This window comes from Thunnus albacares, chromosome 2, assembly GCF_914725855.1.
Source record: "Thunnus albacares chromosome 2, fThuAlb1.1, whole genome shotgun sequence".
NCBI lineage: Eukaryota > Metazoa > Chordata > Actinopteri > Scombriformes > Scombridae > Thunnus > Thunnus albacares.
In genome coordinates, this window is record NC_058107.1 from 15,294,419 (window position 1) to 15,319,838 (window position 25,420).

A 25,420-nucleotide genomic window follows, 5' to 3' on the forward strand; every position below is an offset into this window, starting at 1 on the left:
GAAGTTCTGAAGGTGTTATTGTCGTACATAGTGAGTGAGCTGTCAGGACATTTCCTCCACCTAACCCCCTCTCTGTCTTTCACCTCCCTCCCTCCCCCACCACCTCTCTCCCTCTCTCTCTGACACCTTCCCTCAGCGTAATACACACCAGCAAGCAATCGATACATACTCAGCCGAGAGCCAGGAGGAATTGTGGCAGTGTAGGCACCACACATTACAGGGTGGCCAAGGCCAATAAGCTGCGGAGGGGAGAAGGAGAAAGACGAAATTGGAGCTACAGCTAAATAACAGCTTCTTCACTCAGACTTCTCCTGATGATTGGAACGTCTTTTTACCAAGCATTAAGCCTTTATTTTTCACTACCGTTGGCATTTATTCAGATTTAGATAGATGCTGTCATTTTGATTGAACTGACATCATTTTAGGGGCGATCTGATCCTTTTTAAAATACTCTCCCTGCCACCCACATTATTATGCTTATTATTGTAGCGGATGTGATGAAATGCGCAGAGCACCACGGCAAGAGATATGCCACTATGTTTCCATAGCAACATATCAAACTGCCACTGCTGCATCATCTACTTAAATGACAGACATGACCTATTAAGCCCTCTGAGATGTATGAATGCCGTCTGTTTGCATGCAAGGGAGAGTGTTGCTATGTCAGCGTACACATTGCTTCTATCTGCTAAGTAACAAAACTTCAGTTGGAATTTAACAAGGAAAACCGTTTAAGGTCTTAATGTGTAGAACACATAATTAATTTTTAATGGGATTTATTGTAATAACGCAGCAGAAAAATGGGACAATCCTAGTAAATCCTGGTTTATTTGATAAACTGATTTGTATGTGTTTATTTTATTCCTCCCAGGGTACAATTCCCTATAAGCTGTGTAGAACTGACCACACAAAGAAGGGGCCAAGTAACACATTACTGTACTGTGGGTATGCAGCATCAACTCCTCCTGTAGATGTAATGAATGAATAAACTTGCTACACTGTTATTAGCCAAATTTGTTTGATTGATTGTTTGTCATTAATTCCCTAATCTTGTTAAACGTGTCAGCTATTATATAAGAAATTCTTTGCCATCTCAGTGTAGTTACTGCAAAGGTATATACACACATCCTATATATAATGAGCCCTTGCAGTGTTTCCATCTGTTGTAATACATATTTGATGCAACTGCACACATGATAGATGTCACAGATTAAGGAGCAAGAGTAGGACCATTCTGTCAATGTAAGGCATGTGTAAATGTTACTTTATTATCTATGCAGAGCTGCACTTCAAATTATAGTAAACAAAAAAAAAAAAACATATTAATGCAGAAATTCAGTAACAGCCTTTTAAACCAGAGACAGACATTTTATAGTTTGAGAGAAAAGGTCCCCACAAAGTAAAAATATGTTTACGCAGGTGATTCAAATTAATTGACACTGAATAAACAAATAGATTTTGATATTGTGAGCGTGTGGCACTGTTTTATTCCGACTACTCAACAGCTGCTTTCTAATCATAAATTTAAAATGAGCACGCTGTACACTGTGTTCGTTTGTTTTTGTTCTGTGTCTGATTGTTGGTTAAAGCACTTCACCGTTTAAACCTCCTGCTGGTTGAAAGATCCCCTGAAGTTACTGAAAAGGAAAGGCCTCCATCATCATCAGTCCTTCTGATTACAATCAGTGGCATCCAGACGACAGCATTTGGAAAGAATTAGATGCAAAACACCTGTCATTTTACCTCAGGAATTCAGGAAAAAAAACAACAAAAATAACACTTTTCAAGAAGAGTTTTAGACAGTCATGGAAATCATTTTATTTGGCATACTTTGACTTTCTAACTAAGGACACAAGGAACACAGGTGCTGGAAAGACAGAATCTATATATTATAATATATGAATAAAGCTGTAGTTAGTTATCATTTAAGACCCATGTCACTGTCATGTTGATACCTATAATTGAGGAAATTAAGAGTAAAGTGAGCCTATATACACTTCACAATGTCCCAACCATCTCAACACATGGCCCATTGACCCAAATTTCTTGTAAAAGGTTGAATGTGACTCATCAGAGGAGTCCAGTCACTAGTCGAGGCTGTACCGCAGCAGCAGCGCAGCCCACACCCAGTCTAACTGAGCCTTGGGCAGACCACCATGCTCTCAGCTTTTCTGTGAAAGTTTCAAGTCTGAGAGACTGTTAGCTATCAAAGTCTTGTTGGGTGACCACATTCATGCAGCCTGGGGACATGTGTGGAGCACTAACACTTGCCTCACTCACAGATTCACACACACACACACACACACACACACACACACACACACGCATCCTGAGTAATGTATGCTCGACAGGATAAGGAGCCTATCAAAGAGTCTCCCTTACAGGCATCATACTGAACATACTGCCTGCTCAGTTACTGGTATGCAGTTAAGAATTAAAATAAGTTTCTGTTCATCCATGCTCTGCTTTCACGCACATTCAATTAGTCTATTAGTTTTCTCTTCATCTCTCGTGTCTCTTCCTCTGTCTTATATCTCAGTCCGCTGCTGGTGTCTGCCGCTCAACATGCTCTTTGCCTCCAATTTATCTGCCCCACCTTCTTCTCCTCTCCTCTCCACCCCCTATCTCCACCTTCATCTCTCTCTCCCTCTCTCTCTCTCTCTCTCTCTCTATCTCTGTCTCTTCATCTGTCCTCTCCCCTTCTTCTCTCATAGATTGACTCTTTCCAATTACATGAGCAGTTTCTTCAATCACACTGTTACAAATTACCTGACAAATTAAAAAAAACACCAGTGATATTTCTGGGCTTTAGCACGGGCCATTCTTACCCTTAATGAAATTTGCTAAGCCATACATCAGGAGTCTGTTGTCAGCCACGCATAGCTTTTCAAATCTTACCTTTTCCCCCTGCTGTTTTAATATGCTGTATACGCATAATTGTTTCCACAAGAAATACACATCTTGGTAGCTGGTGCTCATGCTGTTCTCTCTTTTTTAATATGATCCATATTCGTTAAAGTTTTGAATTTTTTAAAATATGGATGGATGAAAGGGAAATTCTTGTCTATTTGCTACATATCCTGGACAGTCTGTAGAGTACATCACTAACATATAAAGGTAATTACATTGATTAAAGACTTACATAATCAGAGTCAGGTTCAGTGTCTGTTAATGTTAATCATGCTCTCTTTGAATATGCTTCAATGCTGCTAGCGAGCACATCGTCATCATCAGGAGGTTTCCGCTTCCGCTGAATTGAATATTTAGAACATTTGGAAAATTCATGAATAATATTTTTCTACTGTTCCAGGATTAATCACAGAATAAATTTACTTGTGAAAGGATTTTCTAGTCTCTGAGAGGTGAGATTAAATGATCCAGCGTGCAGACAAATATACGTACCTGTGAACATCCATATTTCAGCTGTAACTGCATGCTCATTTTTCACATTGTGTATTCACTTTAACATTCCACTCTAAATTGAGTTATAGAGGTAATGTTTCCTGTTGCACACACACCTTTGTGTGTGGGTGTATAGACTTGTGCTCTACTGAACATGCTGATTTGAGTTTACCTCTGCTTGACATTCAAAGCCTCATTGTGAGAAGTAGCACGACAACAGGCCAAATGACATACTGAAGCTACCCAGATACAGTATCAATACCTGGCAAGCTGATGTAAATGCAGTTAATGTTGGACATGACATGTTGTACAGTAATTCACAAAAGGCTACGCAGCTACCTTCAGTCAGTACAGACTGAAGGCTTCAGCTTCTTGTACTGTATCATGATAACAGGGAGTATTATTGAGTTGTTATGACTTTTTATGTCATGTTTTGTGCTCCCCCCCCACCCCCCCGTATTGCACTAATGGCCTATTGAACCTGCCAATTCACATTCAGCTGAGTGTGCGAAAGCCCTCCTTGTTGTGAAAGGTCTTATCATTATGAGCAGCTTACAGCATCTCGGGCTGTACACAGTCTGAATACCGTTGCAGAGTTTGCAAGGATCTATTTTCCCGTGAACAGAACATTCCATCCAGAGGAGGGATTCCTGCTGCTGGATGGGGCTCAGGACGCAGAAAGCAGATGCTGGTGTTGGAGCAGCGCCAACATGTGCAGGGAGAACAGGGACCCGGATGGTGTGCATGAACAGAGAGAGAGAGAAATGTTTGCTTTTTAGATGTGAGTTTCAAATGAGGGGAGAGCTATAAAAAGCATACGTCCAGAACTGAGTCTCCAAGTCAAGACCAGAGGCCTGTCAGACAAGCACATATGCAGCACTGCACATTTTTGGAAACATATCCATGCTATAGTTACAATTCCTCTTCTTATATTTCTATGACCATGCTACAATACTTTACTATGATACATTTTAACAGAATTTGCCACTGTGTGTAAAATGTTTATGTAAAAAATACCCCTTTTCAGTGAAAAGTGAATCTGCTTACTGTAACACAGTAGCTGTCAATTAAATTTAGAGCAAAACACAAACAACTGAGCACTTCATTCAGAGAAAGCTGGATTTACCAGTGGCAGCTTGTTTGTGTACTATCTGTCTCATTTGCATCACGTAACTCCATGTATACAGCTTAAAGAAGTTCATACTTGAATTCATAAAGATTCAGAACTTTCTGCTCCCCTTTTTCTTGTAGAAGTCAATCAAGCCCATCTGGAAATGAAAATTAACGCAGGGATGAAATTGAATCAGCTCCCTGAACTCTGAAAAGCTTTCCATGAACCCTCCCTCTAGGTTTTCAGGGACATAAATCTCTGGGAAATAGTTGTCCTGCCGAGCACCTGCTGGATGGCCAGACAGCTCACCTCAGCCAGAGCCTTTTAACGACAGCCGTGACGACTTCTCAAGGCGGCTCTCCGGTTCAAACTAAAACACACTTAAATGCTATCCTCAACAGCCCTGGATGTGTTGGATGGTACACTGTGGCATCGGTCAAGGCTGCGGTCATGTTGTTTTATGATGAGCAATAACACCAAATACTGTAAATGTATCTGATCTAGATGTTTATATCGGTCATACATGGTGTCTTAACTCTTCTATACAAGCCTAGCTCTCAGTTGTTGTTTTTGCTTGCTTCAAGGCTTTTTTGTTGTATTGACTTAACCTTTAATTAACCAGGATGCATGGCTAGTTTAATGACTTTGACGCCTCAGGTCATGGTCATACCAGCCTTTAACAATGGTGGTATCCTTCTCCTGATAATAAATAACATTTCAGACAAAGGTATAGGAAACAGTCCATATAGTCCTTTCCTACCATAAATATCAGTTTGCGTGTGCGTATGTTCATGCGTGTGTGTGTGTGTCCACCTGCATGTGCGCTTACAACAGGCAGCGAGAGTGAGAGTCCACTCACTCAGTCTTCAGTAGGATGCTATAAAAGTCAAAAAACAAATCAGACCCACAGGAATATTCTTACCAAAAAAATTCCCAGCCAGGAGAAAGCAGTAAAATGTTATGTGTTCTCTGGGAGCACTTTGAACGGAAGAGCCTCGACACGACATGATGCTTGAGCTCCACTCCAGCCGTCAACATGTGATGTGTCCACAGGGAAGGCAAAGGCCGCGGTAACGTTCGTCACTTCCTTTCTTATCGGAGACATGTAAGAGCCAAAGTTGACCATTTGGCCAGTGTTTCATGTTTAGTTTGTGAGGCTGAATGACATTTTATTTAAAGTCCCCCTTGTTGTTTCTTTTGTGGGATGCCAGAGCTTCACTATGCAGAATGATGTACGTGCAGAGTTCGACATTAGGAGGCCGTTTTCACATTCATCTACTGAAGAAGGAAAGTTTATCTGTGCTCACTGATAATCGGAGTTAAAGGTTTATGCCTATAAGAAAGATTTATGACAACATCAACAACTAGTTTGGAGCCAATTGCGATACAGGATTCAACTTGCGCAAGTGTGATGAGAATGAACTTTTCATTGACGTAGGAGACGTCTTGTATCCAGCAAGTTTAAGTTTTGACATGAAAAATATTTGCATATTCATAGATTCAGAATTTTTTTAATTAGGGAGAGGGAGTAGATGCCATTTTAAGGATTTTAATGAGATAATTGAACTTTTTTTGTGGAAAAAACGTATTAGTCACAAATTAAAATTCAAAGTAGAATATTTTATATACATATAAAAACATGTCTGAGGGGGATCTTTAAGGTTTTCAGAAAGAATGCGCGGTACTTGTAGTTTGTTGCTCTACTCATTTACATTGCAGAGTCAATTCTTCAAAGCTGAATTTACAATTTCAGATAATTCACACTGATTAAAAAAAAACATTACTGATTCATTTAAAGGAAGTGTTTCTCAAACCGGAGTATATTATTATAATTATGCATCCTTACAGGCATACACCCATGCAGGAGAAGATAAAACAAAGAAGAACAAATGGAAGAAAACACAAAACAATTAAAATGCTAATTGTTCTGTATGCTACCAACATGTAGAGAGGGAAGTCTAGAGGCCTTCCTTGAGAGCCTCCTCCGACATGGACTACTGTTGCATCTGCTGAGTTGCATCTGCTGAATAGCACTGCTCCTAGAGGAGTGCTATTGTGCAATCCTACATCCTTTATTTTGAACATTTTTGAACAACTGTAGCTGTAGTCACTGAAGTTTCAGTTTGCATCTTACGCTGCTGCAAAGGTTCATACACATGGATCACCACACAGAGTTTTGATTGACAGCTCATCAGAATAACAGGCTCTGATGTGCGGGACGCGTAACCTCCCGCACTAAAACATTCTAAACACACAGACTTGCTAGTGCTGAGTAAACAGAAAATGTAAACGCTGGTTATTTAACAAGCCTCCACTTCTCCATCCTCACACCCCCTCCTCTCCTCCTCCCACCTCCTGCCCTCACCCTGCACCCCTGCCCCAACATCCCCGCCTCTTTACACATTAAGTATGCATTGATTCAGCCTTCCCCTGTGTTATAAATACAGCATCGATCCGCCCCGCGATCAATAGACTCATTCACATGCATAGAGCCACTTTGATAACTCTCCCACTCGCAGCCACTCGCAGTAGCATCCTTCTCCCTCTCTCTCTTTCTCTCTCCATCTCCATAGCTTGACATATTCCTCTACATCATTCATTATTTTTATCCCTATTAATATATATGTATGTGTAAAGACACTTACAATCAGCTGCACAAATCCCTTAGATGACAGACAACGTACTCCGATCCATAATTCATCTAAATCACCATTACAGTGCATAGGCATGAACGCATGTCCGATACCTTTCTATAGTTACTGTTAATATTGATGCAGAGAGTAACTGAATGAGTAACTGTTAAGACACGTCCTGCAGTCCAGATCTGCCTACCTAAGACCTGTTACCTTGAGTCAGGTTTGAACCGATCTCTGGTCTCATTTTTATTCACACACAGAGCTTGAATGCAATCAAAAGCAGAGACATTCCCTCGAAACACTAACTTAATTAAAAGTAAAGAAGCAAAAGGTTTATTAGGTGACTGATAGATCGAAAGCATGTGACTTCCCATTTCCACAGCACCAGATCTATGATTATTTGCTTTCTCAACAGACGTTTGGATGGAAAAGCCATTTCTGGAAATGTTTTACGGCCACTAGAAAAGACTGCCCAGCTTTAAAGGAAAGCAATTCACAAGTTACAATTCCATTTGTAATCAAAAAAGATGGAAACAAACTCTCCACCACCAGTTTTAATCAGGCTGCAAGTGCTCTGCTTTAGATAAGATCCAGGTGGTTTATTGCCTCTGTGCGTGAATAAACACGTGCAGAAACTCTCCCTATCACTCCAGATGCAACCCTGTTTAACATGACTGAAGTGCTAAAAGGCAGGATTTAGAAAAGTGCTTTTTCACAATTACTTTCATTTTTATTTACTATCTTTCTTTGACATTCCTATATACCCCTCCTTCTTGCTCTCCTCTAAAGGAAGTGAGGGCCGAGAAAGGTTGTTGATGATCTTTACAGGGGTCTGTCCCTGTTGTGCACTTAAGTAGCTCCTCATTGCTTTTATGGCGACTCACTAAAACCTGTCTTGTAAAAAGCAGTCCAGGGAAGGTAAGGAAAGGTGGAACACATTCATAAAAGGCAGAGAAAGGGGGAAAAAAATCAATGCCCATTTCTTCACCACCTATGAATTTTATTGATGCTGCTTCCCCCCCCCCACCCCGCGATCACCAGGTCACAAATTTGCCAGTTTTAGATTGAAGTTAGTGAGCGTACTTCATCTACGGAATCACAAGAAAAGAGGGTTCATTATACAGTATTTCAATATATGTGGGCATGCTTTAGGGAGGAGGATTATCAAAATATAATGAACTATATTTTATGCTTTTTTCCCCAAAATCATCTTGTTGACAGTTCATCTTTAGAGCTAGTTTCTGAATACTTTTGTAAACTCACTTCAAAACTAGTAAATTACACAAAGTACCTCATGTTCCCTTTCTACTGTTTTTGTCCTTGAAGAAAAAATGTATCATATCCATTTTTTTCCCCTGCTAACATTTAGAATAAATGGGAAGAGTCAACATGAAACAGGCCACTGTGGAACATGCAGTGGCACATTTAAAATGACTCCTCTTGTCAAAACCTCACTTAACATTAGCCAGGGTGTAGAACAAGCAGAAAGATAATGTCATTTTGTCGCTGTGCTTTACAGCTACTCCATTTTGACGGGGAGAGGTTTGCCTGGCAGTGTCTCTCATCTTAAAGATCAGCCTTAATTGTGTCAGTGTGCAGGAAAACCCCGTCGTCCTCAGCGGGACTCTAATTGGCTTAAACTTAACTTAACCTTTCTGCAGTTTCGTCGTACAAACGGTAGTCAAAACGGCATTATAAATGGATCTTTTGTAAAGCAACACAATATTACAAATCTTCACACACCTCTGTCTGTTCATAGACATATATACACGGGTGTCACATTGGCCTTTGGATCGTATGTTAACGTCACTGCCATACCGGACTGGGCAAGACCGGCCTGTAAACAAATACAAGTAAACAGGAGAACTGCAGTTTTTCTGGATAAAAAGCACTATGATGTTCACATTTCTCAACCGATTTCAATGAGTTGTTATTATATTCAAGGGTTTATGATCTACGTGGAGTAAAAGAAAACATCGATGTATCGCAGGAACGCGCTGAAGCAGCCAATGCAGCATCTATGTATATTCTGTATGTCTATATGTCCGTTATCACAACATAGGATGCATGGAAGCATGTTGCACGATTGTGTATCATGCAACTTTGTGGAAGAAAATGAAATCAAGGGCTCGGGTCGGGCATAACCTTTTACTGAGAAATACGTTCAAATTTCATTTATCCACTTCTGTCAAAATATTTCATATGTTCACCAAAAAGAAAAAAAATTCTGCTGCAATCATTACTCTCCATCAGCATGCTGAAATTTCTGAGATTTTTACTTCTCAGGTTAAAGGGTGCTCTGCTTTTATTCTTCAAAGACATGCAAATGTTCTCTCTTTCTGTCTTCTACCTTCATTCCAATAAACTAGGCTTATTAAATGCATTAGAGGGAATCAAAGTTGAGGTGTGCTTTGAGTGCATTCAAAGAGGGTGGTGATTGGAGCTAGAAAAGGGAAAAGATGGGAACCCCTCTCAGTGTCCGTGCGCCCATTACTGTACACTACTTCATTTAGCACCAATTAGATTTTCAGTTCCCTTTCTGCTGCTAATGCCCCGGCTTGCAGGGTCCATGCTAAATTAAGCACTAGATCTTCATTGCAGGCTGCAAACCAATTGATTTCGCCCCTTAATCAATTTATTTCATTAGTTATACATTCCTCTTTTTCCCTCTCGCCTCTCTCTCCGCCGTCTCGTCTCAGGAGCCGGGTGAGGAGAGTGACCTATCCCGGAGTGTGACACAGAGGAGAGTGATTTGAATGATAACCAAATAGCTAGCGCGGCCTCGGCGGTGTTTAAAGATCATATGTAAATCAAATGTCGGGGGGGAGAAATTGCTTGGTGGGGTTCTGTCAGAAAACAATTTAGTGATCGTTAAAAGGGATGCCTCGCCGTCATGCAAACCTCCGCAAATTAAATCAATGCAGCCACCGGTCTCTGCCCTCTTTCACTTCTATCAAGCCCCATCCACCCACCCACCCACCTCCTCCCCCACCTTCATCTTTCTTCTCTCTCTCTCTCTCACACACACACACACACACACACACAGACACATAATCGTAAAGATAGCCACAGAGGAAGACAGAGAGTGAAAGCCTAAACCTTAAAGATTTTCCGGATAAGGAAGATAAGGATGTTTTTATTACTCTGCTCCTACACTGTGCAGTTTTGGAATTATGAAGGGAAAACCGGGAGTGCTAAGCCGCAGTGTAAATAACACAAAGGGACACAGCGTGGCACATGCATGATGACAGGCGTGATAATGCAACATGAGATGGAGGAAGATTGAAACAGACCCCACCCAGGATGATCTCACCGTTTATCCTAATGAGATGAGTTACTATAGCAGCGCAGACATCTTTGCTACAGAAGAAATCACTGCAGCAGTAGTTAAGGAGAAAAATACTCTAAAATGTTAACCCCCCCAAGAGAGCCAGCCATGCTTGGCTCCCACAGTCCCCGGGGAGAGGCTGCATGTTTCAGAAGACTTGAGAAATAAAAACATGTTGTGTTGAAAATCTACATTTGGTAGATGGAGGCGACATCACTCATTTCAACATGTTTGCAGAGTTATGTGCTTGCACAGGCTACAGATGTGGTTTCGCAGTTGAAAAGCAGTATGTATTTTCTTTTTCTCAGCCCTCTCAAGCAGGGATGTGCAGTCAAAGATGTGGGTGGGCTCGCATGTACGCATGCCCACATGTACATTTGCTGTGTTGTCTGCAGGGTGTGCCGTCATACACAGTGTCACCACGAACACACACTGTGAAAAAGAAAAAGAACTACCCCGTGTGTTGTCTTAGAGGCTTATAATGGCACCTTTGTTGAGGCACTTATACATGCAACTCTCTCTCTCTCTCACACACACACATATATACACACGCACACAGAGAGAGAGAGAGAGCCATGTAGAGATTTTTGCAGTACACACTCATTGTGTCTGCTTGTCAAATGGCACCTGATATCCGCCAGCGTCTGCATGGGAATCAAATTAAGTGAGCGACTGCTGCCGAGGCCTCCTTCTTTTTTTTCTCATCCGCCATCCCTGGGCATAATTAATTTTATCATCAGCCTCATTATTATTGTTAAATTGTTTTTCATATTTCTTCAACCCCCCCCCCCCCCCCCCCTCGCCTGCCCAGAATACCAAGTGTATGTTAATGTGTTTTGGAGATTGCCAGCGCACACAGAGATGGAGAGAGGTAGAGAGGAATGAGAATGAGAGAGGGTCTGAGATGAGGAGCGGGTGGGAGATGGAGGTGAGACAGAGAGAAAGAGGGGGGGAGGGGGGAGGGGGGGAGTGGGAAGAAGAGCAGGAGAGCAATGAGGTTGGGAGGCAGGTGGAGGGGAGGAAGGGTGTCGGTGGTAGAAGGGGAAGTGGGTGGGGGGTGTGGGGTGGTGCGGGTGTTCAGGTGGGGAGGGGGTGCTGTTGTGAGGGGCGCATTACGTATTCCACCAACGTATTTGGAACCCAATTAATCAAGCAGAGGAGAGGAGAGATGCAGAAAGGATGAGATCGCCCTTCACGTTGATGAGGCCTGGCCGGGGCAAATGCTCAACCACCTGAGCTCCTAACAGCCATGCCGACACACAGGAATTATGGCAATACCTTCACTCCTTTCTCTCTCTCAAACATACACTCTCTAGCTCTCTCTCTTCCCTCCTGTTTTTACTCATCCCTCTCTTTGTGCTAATGCAACATAGAGTCTCACCTTCTCTATGTCTTCTACCAAAGCTATTTACCTTGCACATTTTTCATCCTCGGGTATAAAAGGATTCAAAGTTAAAGTTTTCACATGAAATAAATTTAAAATGCACTGACGAACTGACAAAAGAATGAATGAAAGTTTTAAATCAATGGTTCCTTACTGTCCCTATGACCTGAACGACTCTCATTTGTTTATGACGTTATATCTCTGCAAGAAAGATTAGCACCTTAAAGAGTTATCTTTAGTGCCACCTTCACTGACTTCTGCAGCTCTCCCTCCTCTCCACAGATTCACAGGGTCAAGCCTGCGGCAGCCAACCACCAGCGATCATTGGGAAATTGACCGTCTCATAGAGGAAGAGAGACTGAGAGAAAAACTCCAGTCCCTCGTTGACTTAATTTGATTCCCCTCCCTAGAATGCAAGCCAATAGATCCCGTATCTACATAGTGCTCTGCACAGGGTCTATAAATATTGACCCTCCATTTCCTGTGTGTGGCGTTAATGAAGCATTTAGTATACCCACAGCATTATGGAGGACCTATGTAAAGCCACCTCTCCCTCTGTCAATGCCATCCCCTCCTACACACACACACACACACACACAAACACACAGATACAATAGATGGACTAAGGTGCCAAGAAAAAAGAGACAAAAAGGTAGGTGAAAAAGGTCGCTTTAAATACCCCTTTAGCAGGGTGAAACAGAAAAGTACTCATCCATTTCAGTTTTTTTTAAAAGAACATTAACTCATAAATCACAAATTTCGAAAACTTTCCATTTCTCAGGCAAATAGGTCAACCCAAATGCAATCCTTCACCACCCCGGCAACAACATGTTTCTGATGACAGCCTGTTGCTGCACATGTATTCTTTCTCTTTTTAAATAATGCTTTTCTGATGTGAAATGTACTGTATTTCTCCCACTTGTTTGCAATTTGAGACATCATCCTCATTACTTGAAACATTTAGAGTTCTATAACCAATAAGAACTATGTTTTAGTTTTAGTTATGCTTCCCTATTGATGCAGTGGTAAACAAAGTGGTACAAGACTTTTAATGTACAACAAAAGCAAGCAGCAGATCGACATCTGACCCCCCACAGAAGTTTGTTTTGACCAAAGGTGGCAGCGTCACTGCCACTGAACCTGAGCCAGACTTTATTTTTATCACACATTAAGTGTGAAGGACAGTTTCCAAAAATGTCCTCTTAGAGTTTTCTCTATCACATCACTTCCCACATCTCTCTGCACAGCCTGTCTGTCACCCCCACTTCTCACCTGTCACCCCCTCACCTCACAACAAACACCCTCTATCCTTTTTGGGAAAAAATGAAATAATTTTGTTGTGGGGTCCCCGGGCGGTTTTGTAATTTCATGCCTGTGTATGATAATTTTATGCTGTCCTGCGTCGCGTAACTCAGGGCTGCCAAATGCTGACAGGTGATAAATACGATCTTTTCCGCCCCGTGTGCAACAGACCTGAAAAAAAAAAAAAAGACAGACAGGAGGGGGTCTGGGGTTTGGGAGCTGAGGGTCTGTGGGGGTGTTGGAGGGAGGGAGGGATCCTATTGCAAGAGAGTGGCTGAGGCCTTGGTGGAAGCAGTGTGTACAGTGGTGTCGCCGGTGTTGGAGCAATTTCACGGCTTGCCCACCCCACCTTCCCTCACACTTTCATTCACTTACAACCTGCCTCCCCACATCTCCCTTATCTCCCTAACGCCCCCCCCCCCCCTCTCTCTCCCACTCCCCTGTCTTCCCCCTGCTTCTGTCCTCCTCCGCCCAGGAGAGACTGAGAGGACAAGAACCTTCAGGTAGCCTTGAACAGCAGGGATAGTGATCAGTGCATTTTTGCTGCTCGCAGGAATCACAGGAAATAAACAAGCGGACAGTTTGTGGAGGGGCAGTTTTCCACCCCGTCAAGGAGACATTTATGTGGCGAGGGGGGCAGAAGAACAGGGAGAGGGGGGAGTGAGGGAGAAGAGGGAGGACAAGGAAGTGACCCAAGCATGGAGGACTGATGGTTTTCTGAGTGACGTAATTATTCGCCTCCTTGCGTTGTGCAGTTAGAATGATGATATCCAGAGGAAAAAAGTCGAGTCTGTGCACACATGTCACATGTACACAGAGTACACTGTGACCTTCACATAATACCTGCATGTCATGTGCATTATAGTTTATAGGTTATGGCAAACCCAGACTAAAGATATACAGTATGGCTGGCTCCCTCAAAATTCAAAAGACCCATATTTGAAATTCACCTCTGACATAAATATATTAATTCTGCCAATGTTTCTTTTTTCTTTTTTTGGTGGCAGTTACAGGAGCCTGATGTCATTTTAACATGGCAGTAATATGAAAATTGAATATGATCGTTCCTCACAGCATATCTGTGGATTCTGCACCACGTCCAAGAAATCCACTCAATCAATCTGGAGATGTGGGTGAGGGGAGGGGTGTCTGCACCACTGAGGTTCCAAGTCATTAAGCAGCCAGAAATTAATTGACTTCACGGTGCTTATATGGCTGAGCGTGGGTTTAACCCAGGCACAGCAGCCTCTATTAGTATTGTACTGCATGTTCCTGGAGCTGCAAAATTGGAGAGACACAGCCCAATTCAAGTCAGCAAAAAACATGTCCTGATGTCCCATATAGTGTGATTAATAAGGTGATCACAGTGATAAAGTGTCTCAATGATACATTGTAAACTAAAGGTTAATAATGTACATGCACGCATATGATCTGAGCTCATTATGCTGCAGATAGCTACATATATGTCAATAAATTCCAATATAACTTGCAATGAGGTTTGTAGTTCATAATATACTCACAAGATGGATATTCCTGTTAAGATATGGAACTGTGTGCTTTTCCCTGTCAAGGTGCACATGAATTGACCAGAGGCTCATGGCAGCACACACACACACACACACACACACACACACACACACACTCAGATGAGGACCGTCCTCGAGGCTCTCTTTGACCTCTATGTTCGATCTCTCTTTCAGAATCCAATCAGGTTGAAGTCTCCAGAGGGAAAACAGAATAGAGGTGGAGGAGGAGGAGGAGGAGGAGGAGGAAGTGAAGTTAGGAGCAAGGAGTCAGAGAGCAACAGGAGCTAAACACATGCTGTATATGTCCATGCATGCCACTGGAACTGTGCTGAGGGGCAGCCGGTGATCAGAATAGCATGCTTGTTGTAGTGCTGTGGGGGATTTCACTGGAAAGAGATGCGGAGTGATTGCATGCGTGTGTGCAGTTCAGATCTGATCTGATTTGTTTTCTTCATGCCACTTTGTGAATGGGAAGAAGAAAGATTCTGGCTAAAGTTGGCAGTTTATGAATGAATAGGATGAAAGAATGGATTGAAAGGTAGGCAGATAGAAGACAGAGAAAGATATTTCAGATTTTATTTTTCCCACCGATGTGAAATTTACAAAACGCTTCTGAAAATAAAGGGAAAAAATTTTTTTTGACTCTGATACTCTACATGTGTTCTTATTACAACTAAGATCAACCAGGACTGACATCCAACAGGCAGAGGAGTTGAGATGCACTGTTTTTCTGTTTTAGAGCATTCAAAGCAGAATCAGTCCAAGTGTCATGGAATGTCTTTTACAGCCTGGAGGAAATAAACAAACACATACAGCAGAAGGTTAAGGTAGCCAGAAACCTGCATGTTAAAGCGCCACTGCATAAACATTTTTAGTCACATATGTGAAAATGGCTTTTACAGTCAGACATTCAATAAAATAGCTGCTACATGACTTTTCATCACAGGGGTTAACAGTGTCGCTCATGTATCTACAGTATAAACGGTTGCAATAAAACTGAACTTCATAGAACATCACCATTGGTGAAATGTCGATGTTTTTCCATGCAGGAAATATTTCAAGAAGCAGATATTTTTAGATTTTGTCTATTTGTCTGTGATACAAGAATGGGTCCACTTCATGCTGCAGAATGGCTCCCTGTGTGTAACACTTGTTGTGTTGTGCTCCTGCTGTGTGTTTAGTCAAAGATCTTTAGTACATTTACTTTTATTGTATGAATCCTGATATACTTACAGTCTGCAGGTTAATTACTTAGATATTTCATTATATTCATAATATCAGTTTTCATGTCTTTTAATTAAAAACTCATCTTTAGATGTGTGCAGATAAATAGAGGAAAATAATAACTCACAATGAAGGGCTTAACCCTAACTCTTACTTAAAAAACTATATTATATGCAGTGAAGGATGAAAAAGTCAATAAAGGGATACATCAAATATATTTTGTATGAGAAATATATTCCTTTATGCTATGGCTTTGACCTATACAGAATGTGGTTACAAGAGAGCCAGCACGCTGGACAAATCATTAAAACTATGTCAAGGAAAAGTCCCAGTGAGCTTAATAAAACAGTATGATTAAAATTCAAGCAAGGATGGTAGTTATTCCGCACAATGGCTGTCTGCTTAATATACAGCAGTATGCAGGCCCCAGGTCTCTTTGTCCCAGGCCTCAGTGCTTGTAAAGAGCAAGGTCTTTTTACATTTTCACCAGGTCTAAGAAAACAAGCTGCTCACACATTCATGCTCCACAGCAGACGAGAGTTTTGGATGGAGGGTTGCTTCACCTCTGACAGCACCTGAAACGTCCTTTTCTTTCTTTTTCTTTATTTCTTTCTGTCTTTCTTTCTTTCTTTCTTTCTTTTTTCTTTCTCCTCTCTGTCATCCTCTTTCTTTTCTCCTCGTTGTATATTTCTGTCCCAAGATGTAGGTTTCACCTTCAGAAAACAACAGAAAGTCAAATGTCAAGGAGAGCAGTAGTGCCTTGCACCAGAAACATTTTCTTTTTCTCTTTTTTAAATTTTCTTTCAATAAATAAGAATCACAATTGTAAGAGAGGTTTCAACTCCACACTTGGCTGTCAGTTGCAGACAGCCTGAAAGGCGTTGAACTGGGAGATATCTCTTCAGGAGGCTGATGGAGATTTGTGATAGGTGTGTGTGTGTGTGTGTGTGTGTGTGTGTGTGTGTGGTCTGTCAGTTCCAGCACAAGGGAACTCCTAAACGGATCGGGTCACTGCTGATCACATGGCAGAGATAATGGTCCAAACAACCTTGACGAGAGTGGAAGAGGTCTCTCTATTTAATTAGAAACTTTAATATTTCATTCTCTGCTATGCCTCATTAGAGCCCTTCCATCACACCCTCTCAGGCCCATACGCACTACCACACGGTCTCTCTGTCTCAGAGGATCTTCATTGGCTAGACTTTCTGTTTCAGCACTGAGAATCTAGCTAAAAAGAAGAGAAAGAAATGCAGTTTTTTTTCTTTTTAGGACTCAGTACATCAGATGGTGAGTGGTTTTGTTTTTTCCCTCAGTGTTATACCAAATTGATTTGTTTCAAAGGTGTTGACATAAACATCGAATCGTGCTTTCATTAGAAATCAGAAGGGGGACAATAGAAGTAAAGTGTCGACTATTCTTGCTGTTTTTTTTTTTCTTGTGGTGTAAATGTAAAGGGGAAGACATTGAGGTACGACAGCTTAAAAATGTATGTAGCATGTGGAGGCTTTAATGCTCAACTATTTCCCAGAGCAGGAAGCAGAAAAACAACCTGATCAGTCACTTTTGTCTCCTCACACAGCAACCACTCAGGTATTCCACTCAGCTCACACTTTCATAACCATCTCCGCCATGGGACCAATAAGACCTCATCTATTCTTCCTCCTTTTTATCTTTTGTCTGGCGTCATGGGGTGCTCGGGCCCGGTTAGGAGAGGGAAGGCTTTGCCCAATCACTCTCTGTCGTCCCAGAGGCCCCCACTGGCCCTGGTAATGGGAGGCAGGAATGTGATGACAGGACACTTTAAGGGTGATTCTGTTCAAGGGCACGTCACTCTGTCACTGACAACACTTTAATCCTGATCAAGGTGTCTGACTGGCCACTGCTCGCTCGCTCTCTGTCTCTCTCTCTGTCTTTGTGCTTTCTCACTGTATACTGTACGGCACTATATAAGACATACCTGTTTGAAATTAGTGATAGTGAATTTCAATTGGTTCTGGTACTCGCTGTGAATCATGAATCAACTGAATGGGACAAAACAAAAATTTGAGGAACTTAAAAATGTTTAATAATCATAAAAATACATGAAAATAATATTACAGCTTTACAAGGAGTGATACAAACTAGTGAGTCTGTATGTTTATGTTTGTATGAGTTTTTGTATGTGTCTATATGGAAATGTCGGTGATTGTGGTGAATGTGTATGTGTGTGTGTTTATGTGCATGTGTGGGGTACATTATATGTTTGTGTGTAAGCAGGCATAGGGTGGGGGTGGGGGGGTGGGGGGGGGGGGTGTGTGCATAAAATATGCAGGATAATTACCAGGAAGAGGTTGGGACGCAGATGAAAGGCCTCGTATTGATTCTTGAAAGGACCTGACAGCTCGCCTGAATGTTTTATTTCCTCCGCATTGTTTGTTTTGCATATAAAGGATTCCATTTTCTTGTGAATTTTGATTGCAGTAAAGACGTTGGGACCCTCTTGCCTGCTGAGGGGCAGATGAGAGCTGCGTTAACTGTTTAGAGACAGAGGAGGGATGAGGGAAGCATGTGACCCCTACAGTGGGCCCTGTACCTGTCAAACCACCAACGACCAGAGTGAGATGATAGACATACAGAGAGGTATGAAAATGGCCCGAAACAAAGAAAACAATACTGTAAGGGTACACCTGATTCCTTCATACTCCCTGCTAAGAAGCTACAGAGCCCTCTGTCTTTAACACATCATGACGGAGCACAGAATCCTGAGACTCAGACACACACACATATGCACGCATTTAGGTAATGAAAAGTCAAGCGTGAAAACATGGATCCGGATCTGGTGAGCCCACCGTGAGCGCTGGAATGCATCGGCGTGTAGTGTCCCAGCCCAATGTAAACAGCCAGCGCACGTGTGTGCATGCCTCCCCTCCTCTAAAGCTGCTTTCCATTTCCCTCTGGTGCCCATTTCTCCTCATTCAGACCTTTGTTCCACCAGCTACCACAGATGCAATCCCACCACAGGATTTCATACACAAACACAGCATCCGGATCCCCTGCCTACAAGCCCGCCCCTCTCACAGTCCAGCTGTCCACACCATCATGTTGTAAAAAAGTGCAGTCTGAGCTTTTGGTAAATCTGAAATCACATTGATAAAAAAAAGAAACTATGTTAAAATTACTTTATATATCATCATTTATCAAGACATGATAAAACTGTTTTAAGTGACTGACCTCCAAGTATTTGTGTCTTATTGGCTTTACAAGTATCAGTTACAATCTTTTGTCTATTAGGCCCCAGGAGCAAATCAAACACACACCAGTATATTTTTTCCACCTAAAAAAGAGCCACAAAAATACTCTTAAATGGTCACTTTATCCAAATTACAACGCTCATTAGTTTTACTCTCCACGGTTTTGAGATCACTTCTCTTTCACAGCCTCCTCACCACCACAGAATTTAGTCATTATGGGCCTCCAAAAATGTAACAATTACAACCTTAATGCCATGTGTCTTTTCAGAAACAACATCCCATTAATCAGGATAATCTGTCTCACTGTGAACAATTTTCATTTGTATTAAAATAGTAAAACCCCTTTTGCCCCCCTTGATTGAAACCACAGTAGTAGTTATATTTTTTGATTATGATTATCAATAATCCCAGTGTTTATAGTAGCTTGCTTGGTTACCAGACATGCTAGCTTGGCTGAGGTAGGTAGGGTCCCTTTTACTTCTTAATCATTTCCAGATTGAATTTGCAGGCCTTTGTACCATAATAAATATGCAATACTGTATTGATCTTTAAAGGAAATTCTCTCTTTGCTTGTGCAGCAGGGGCAAAGGTCAGGGTCAGTCACAACACATTCCCTCCGATGGGGATTCAGTATCTTTCGAAAAGAGGCTCCAGAGAGTAGATGCGTACCAATATTGGAGTTAATATACAGTATGGTTTCTTTGGATTGAATGATAGTCTCTTTGTTCACGAAGCCATGCTGCCGCCCCATCATCTACTCATCAGCGGTTGTATGGGCAGTACACTGCTGCACTCAATGGAATAGACCCTCAATCCCACACCGTTACTGCTACTAAACATCATTATGTGGAACTAGAAAATTCCTGGTAGGTGATATCCAAACACAACAGGCAGGTTCAAGAGGAAGTGCTGACAAGATTATCTAGCCAGACATCTACTATCAAAAGTTCTGCAAAATAAAATGTTCTTGAAATTGTACATATTGTTGTAACCATTTATCTTTATATTCCACCAGAAAACATGAATTCTATATTCATATTTAACTCTTTTGCCTCAATTTTTCAGTAAAATCAAGATTTAATACAAAAAAACATCCTTATATTTTCCATTTTCACTCATTTAAAAAGTGACAAAACACTTCCAAGAGCTGATAGAAAAAAACAATTTAGATAAAAGGACAGAGTACTTCTTTTTTTGTGAAACACAGGAACATGACGTACAGTATCCTCTACTATTACTGAGTCTGAACCCTGACTGTAGGATACATGTATCATGTTGATGCACATTTTTTGTGCGTACATCTACTTTTTCATGTTTTTACCTCACAGTTCCTGATTTCGCTGCAACCCTTAATATAGTTAAATTCCTAACACACACTTAACCAACAGTTCCACCATCTAAAATGTCACTCCTCATCCCACTGTCACCCCCATTTCAAACCACTACCCCCATCAATGCCATTTTGCTCCTGGGCTGAAAAGCAATTGAAACAATTTTCTTGCAGAGAATTATTGTCCTTAATTGCAATGAAGGGCACGTTTTTCCGTCATTCTTTGGGAGTGTTTTTCTCTCTCTGGGTGGAAATGTAGGCATTGCCACTGAGCGTGGGCTCTCTGAAAGAGGTCATAATTACATCCTTCAGTATGCTCGCCGTCGGCAAGGATTTTACGCCTCATAATTATTAAATGGCAGAATCACTCTGTGTGTGTGTGAGAGTGTACGGCTGCCTGTGCAAGCGTGTGCGCGCGTTAAAATGCAGGGTGAAAAGAGTTTGAATTTGTTCTCCAATGAAAGATTGAGAAGAGACTGTTTGTGTATTCTGTGTGTAGCCCAGTCTAAAAATATTTCATTTTAGACAAATAAATATGTTAACAAATAGAGATAAAGTATTACATTAAAACAAGTTCATTGGAGTGTTTAATACGGTTCATAGTGAATTAAAAAATGCTATAGGTGGATAAACAAATCTTTGTCATTGTTTTAATAAAGTTTATTGAAATTCAAGTAGTTTGTTTGCTGTACACATAAGAGTAGCGCATGGATATATTATAAGAGCTGGATAGGGAATTTTTCCTAGTGGTCACTTGCTGTATTGCAGTGAAAAATCCCCCTGCGTCCCAAAAAGTATTTTCCCCATAGACCAACATTGTAAAGGAGACATCTGTAAAACTGTTGACAGGACACTTCAAACTGCAAATATATAAATATATATAAAATATATAAATCATGACTGTTTCTATTATGAATTTTCGATCCATGGAGGTTTTATATTTGTAAAACTTTCCTTGAGCCAAGAAAAGTGATTTCAAAATCTGTTACATCATCACAATGTAAAGTTTATGGGCTGAGCGGGAACTCGCGGGTGGGGCCAGCAGGAGAAACACCACTGCATATATTCAGTGGGCCGCACAACACTGAAGCAAACCCAGAAGCTAGAAATGTTTTGGGTGTATGTGCCAACTGAGCAATTCTTATAGAACTGAATGGGCGCCATTTTTGGTCTGGTGTCCAGTTCTTAAAATACATCCATGGAGTAGCATGGTTAGCTCACAACCTAATCCCGGAGGGTATAACGTTGTCCATCTCGACATTTTATTAAATGCACTGGTTGTTACCATCTTGAGATGAAAAACAGACAAGCCTTCGGACAGTAATTATGTCCATTACTTTTGTGGGTGCAGTTTTACCAACAGATAACGGACAACCTGCAGAAGGTAAATACCTCTCTGTGTGTATTTTTTTATACAGCTTTTTTTATACATCAATGTAGTGTGTTAAAGTCAGATGCTAATCGCAATTAAAGCATTAGCATGCTAGCGATATTAGCACCTATTTCAATGTAGTAGCAGCTGATGTTACAACTCAAGGATTTGTGAGTAATAATTAACCAATGCATGTGCTATTTTATTTGGTAGCTTGCACTAGCAAGTGAAGCATCCATTTGTTTAAGGTCACTACTCAGGCCTGTATCTTTAAGTTTTTGGTTTAAAGGGCACTATTTTAATTTGGTTGCAGAGTAAGTGAGTGTGCATGTGAGGGTGGGCCCTTTAGTTAGGAGCTTTTGAAGTGGTAAATAAGATAGAAAAAACTCATATTTCAGAACTGAATTTAAAAGAACAGAACAACAAAAATTGACTGTAAATTAAAACTTTTGAGAAAGGTTTGAATTCAGAAGGGAAATGCATTAAAGTGTTTTGGTACACTATTTTTATACCTGTTTTTTATTTCTAGTGGTTTAAATATTTATGTTTTTCATTTAACTAAATTCATTATTTGCATTTAAAGTACTGTGTGTGTCATATTTACATTTCATGAGGGTGTAATTTGAGTTTAAAAAGGGATTAATAATTAAAAACATAATTCTTAGTTGGATTTAAAATGAGTGAATCATATATTCCTGCCCAGTGGAGGCACTGTGGTTTATTTGTAATTTGTAAATAGGTTAAAAGGTTTAAAAGCTAGTATTCTGTTACACAGGTTAGCACAGCCAGCCAAAGGTAAAAGCACCCAGTACCCATAATACTACAACAGACAGTTAATAACTATATGACTACATGGGTCGGGTGCTTCATGTTCACACTCGCTAGAAGCTCTCCCTGATGAGAAGTTCAAAGAAATTCAGTGGCACTGTTTAGTTGTTGTTTCTACCTCACTAGTGTATTACCAATCACAAGCAGCATTATTGGCTGTCACTGAAGTAAACAGCGCATGAATAGCATCAAACTCATTTATCAGTTTCAAGAAGCAAAGCAAATTGATTTCAAGTATATGATATTATTACCAAAGAACAGTGAAGAATCCCAAATAGATCAATTACTTTGTAATTGTTACTGAGACATTAGTAATTGATAATTGGAGATGGTAGGCAGAGTGCCATCCTAACAAGATGCGAGTCTGCTCAACTTTCCTCTTTCAGCATAATTTCCATGTCTTAATTATATTGTCTCATTCACAGCTGAGATAACATCCCACTCTCCACATTCCTAATCTCCTTCCATCTCCCTCCTCACTCCTTTGGCTTCCTCAGTGTATCGGGTTGCTATTACAAACTTTCACAAAAATAGCCATGATAAACACTCTTCTACTTTTATATTTTCTTTTTGAAATACACATTTCATTACGAAAAATACTGATTCTGCAAATAAATTAAGACAATTCTTCTCATTTATGGCGCAGTTATAATTGTAAAAAAAAAAAAATTAAACAAATGGAACAAAGAAACACAAGGCTCATTCCAGTCATTACTGCATCTTTGTATTGTTGCTCTATAAATAAAAAATATTATTATTCTTATTATTGTTATTATAATTATTATTACTGTTATTGAAACTAATGAAACTTACATTTAGAGTCACAACAAGTAATATTTTTCCCTTAATTGATATTTTTCCCGGTTAAAAAAAAATCCAGCATGAGAAAAGCTGTTCAGATAGACTTTTTTTTTTTTACCACAGATGGGCAAGTTAGAGCCCTATGAGATGTCAAATTCAATTTCAAAATCCATCCTTCCACTGCACCTGTATCAAGTAATCAAGTAATGCTGGAGATGATAATTGATTGGCACTCATCGCAAACCCGGCTCAGGTCCACTCCTCCCTCCACTCCTCCAGGAATTCATTATGCAAAGAGACCAATGAAATATTTTACACTATAAGCAACAGGAGAGTAAACAATTATACTGCACCATTATACTCCCACTCCTGCTAATTGTTTTATTCCACATACTATATATATATACATGACATAAACATATATACATAATGACAATTCCCATACACACTGCTAATTACTCTTTCCCCATCTAGTTATTGTGCGGTGTCCACTGACTGTGCTTACATGTTCCCCAGTGAGAGCTATTAGAAGTAATTAGAAGAAAACTCTCTACCGGTGTTGGGTATGAGCGCAGTTCATGTGCTGGTGGGAAGTAACAACATCTGCAACAGAACAATCTGTGAGGTTATTAGTGCAGTTAGTAAAATTAGTGTACAAATTCACTATATTTATATTTTTATGCACTTGGGAGGGGAGCAAAAAAATTACATTTTTACAAAAAGGCCAAGCATGGGCAGGCTCAAATACGTTCAAAAACAATGAGAGAAATTCAGCTCGGGTCTTAGTAATCTTTGTACCACTAATGCTGCATCTTGTTCATGTACACATCAAGATACAGTAAACACAATATGGGACAATAATTGCAGGCCTCTCCATGAAAGGGTCAGGTATATTGTGCTCTCCTTACTTTTGCTGAACAGCTCTGTTTACATCTTATGTGAATTCTAATGCAGTCTTAGTGTATTTGAAGGTTGAATGTATAGGTGAGGTCACTCTGTATGTCGGCTGCTCTGCAGTAGTAGCACTCCTTTTGTGCAAGTTAAGTCCCTGAGCTGTACAATGCTGCTAAAAAATGGGGAACAATTTCAATGTAAGAGAGTCAATTGAAAATAATAAAAATAAATGTGACTCCTATGTCTCTGGGGAAAACCAAACATCTCCTGCAACAAATCAAAACTTTCCCTCTCTTCCGCGGAGCGGGTGTCGAAAACGCCCTGTTTAGTCTTGTTCTGTTTCTTCACAAACATGCATTTTCTGGTGAAAAGGAGGAATCAAGACTTTTCAGTTGTCTCGCTGGAAACAGACACCTGAGTTGGAAAGTGGGAGAGAAGTTGAGCTGTTAGATCTCAGAAGCATATGCTCCCCTGGGGAAAGCCACAGCTCAGGGTACTCATCCTACGCTGCTGTGGAGCTAGCTTAAAATACTGTTGTCACATAGCGATCACAGGCTTCCACTGATGGTACACAAATAGTCCCCTTGCGAAGCTCTTAAAAGCCCATTAGACATCACCACGTTCCGCACTGAAGATGCCACTGCTAAGTGCTCCTGATGCCAAAGGGAAAGCATGAAGACAGTCCTCATGCAGAACAATCCCTGTTTTCACTTGTTTTTCCCTTTCCACCTGAATATGTTTGTTGACTTTTCAACTCATTTTATGCAGTAAATATCTAAGAGAGTGGCAGCTAACCTCAGATCAGGGTGTGACATTTCTTCATGTTCAAAGTGTGACACAGATGTTTAACTGGTGAAAGCTGACTTCTCAAGAGTCTTTCACTCCCTGTTGACTCGCTGTAACATCTCACAGTGTAACACTGCACAGTAGAAAATTATCTTGAACAGGTAGAGGTCAAGCATGACCACTGACTTCATGCAGGAAGCTGCTGGTGAAGTTCTGTGTAAAAGGAAACAACCATTAACATGTTCTTGTTGAGTTCTTTATTCAGT